The sequence below is a fragment of the Octodon degus genome, unplaced genomic scaffold (genome assembly GCF_000260255.1).
Source record: "Octodon degus isolate 3935 unplaced genomic scaffold, OctDeg1.0 scaffold00005, whole genome shotgun sequence".
In the NCBI taxonomy this organism is placed as follows: Eukaryota; Metazoa; Chordata; class Mammalia; order Rodentia; family Octodontidae; genus Octodon; species Octodon degus.
In genome coordinates this window covers 31,417,251-31,419,005 of record NW_004524581.1, presented here as the reverse complement: position 1 = coordinate 31,419,005, position 1,755 = coordinate 31,417,251, and the positions used below count along the sequence as shown (strand labels likewise).

The 1,755-nt window shown below is 71.9% G+C and overlaps 1 protein-coding gene across 1 annotated transcript in view; it reads left to right on the top strand.

Annotated features, from left to right (window-relative positions):
- Nucleotides 1-465: 465 nt before the first annotated feature.
- The window catches only part of Brd2 (bromodomain containing 2), a 10,926-nt gene continuing 9,636 nt past the window's right edge, over nucleotides 466-1,755 (top strand). The window contains exon 1 of the mRNA XM_023721137.1: nucleotides 466-876. The gene's annotated coding sequence lies outside the window, so the exon portion shown is untranslated. The remainder of the gene's footprint in view (nucleotides 877-1,755) is intronic.

Sequence of the window (1,755 nt, the reverse complement as noted above, 5' to 3'; positions counted from 1 at the left end):
GAACTCTAGGGTGCCCTCAGGGGACAAGAGACGTCTCAAAGCTAAGGGCCCAACAGAACGCCCACCCCAGGGCGCGCACCTCGGCCCGCACAGGAACGAGGACGGACAGTTCTCCCCAGGCCGAGTCTCACCACTTCGAGATGGCCGCACCCTGAAGGCCCTCCCAGCTCCCGCACCGACTCCGGCAAGGCCGCGGCGAGCTGCGCCTCAAGCACGAAGACCAGAACCCAACCAACCGGCCCAGGTCGCCGCGAGGATAGGCTGAGGGGCAAGGGCGCTGAGGCCGTCGACCCGCGCGCGCGGCTTCCGCCGCGCCCACGCGGGAGCTGCGGTTGGCCCGCACGCCTGCGCACTGGCGCCGTCGCCGCGCCCGCCAGCATTCCTCTCCCCTCCCCCAGGCCAGTCACACCCTCGCGCCTGCGCCGTGAGCTTTTCGGAGCTGCGGCAGCCATGCTGAACCCGTACCGAGAGGCTAGCGGGGGGGACGGCGTCGACGACGGCAGGATAGGAAGCTGGAGATGTGAGGCAGCAACAGCATTAGCGCGCTCTGGGCTTGAGACGTAGGCCTGGGCCAAGCGGCGCCCTCAGCCCCTCACACGACCCCCAGGAACACTCGGAAAACCGGCCCTCGAGGCGGGGAGGGGGGAAGGCGGGCACGTGACCCCGGACAGCCAATCCGGACGCTGCTGACGTGGCGGCGCGGCCGCGAGCCTCTCCCCACCCCCCAGCCCGCTCTGGAAGGGAGGGGTTGGGGGCTACGCCCCTCCCCCAACACTTGCTTCGGTTTCCGGGGGGGTTGACACCCCGGATTACGTTCTCCCCCCGCACCCAGCCGAGGGCAACTCGAGAGCCCCCCCGGAAATTTCCAGGATCCAGGTGAGAAGGGGCCTTCGGGGTGGGGATGTTTTTCAGTCATTTGAATGCCTAACTAATGGGGGGGAGTCCGGGGGGTTTCTTGGGGTTCAGAAAAGAATCCTGAGAGGGGAGGGCTTGTCTTTCAAATACTTCACAGCCAATGGGAGTGTGCAGGGGGGCCAGCAGGAGAGGGCCACTCTTGGGGGGAGGGGAATGGCCAACCTCGTGCCTCCGTGCCAATTGGAGGGCAAAGGGGCGAGGGGCGGCCTGCGCCCCCCTTCCGCTCGTCCCCCGGGGGCTCGGGAGCCCGGAGCCAGGTGAGGAGGACCCTCGTGAGCGGCCGCGGGGGTGCGGGCTGAGGAGCGGGCCGGTGGCTGTAGGTCCTCCTCGCGGGCGCGAGGGCCGTGGCGCAGGCCGGAGCGGGGGCTCGCGGGCCCGGCGCCCTCTCCCCCGAGACCGGGGGCGTCTGCACGCCTTTGTGCGGGGAAGCGCGCAGTCCGCACATGGCGCGCGGAGGTCGCGCCGCGGCCTGGCCCTGGTGCGCGCCCACGTGGGCCTGGCTCCGGCGTCGCCCCGCCGTCCAGGGGCTCAGCCTGAGCGCGGCGGGTTCCGCCTGCGCGCCCTCGGCCTCGGTTCCCGCGGCGCCCGCCGTCCCCTCCCCCAGCCCGAGCGGCTCTCCCTGCGCGCTGCGGGGGAGGCGGCCGCAAGGAGGGAAGAGTTGCTTTGCTCGTTCCCGAGCCGCAGTGGCCTCCCTGTGACTCATGTGGGGGCAGGGAGGGGCCGGGAGCGGTGATTTTCCGGAGCGCGGGCAGCGGGAGTCATGGCTGGCCGCCCCCTCCCCGCGGCCCCGCGCCGTCGGCCGCTCGCCACCGCGCGGGCCCCACGGAGGCGGAGCTCCCG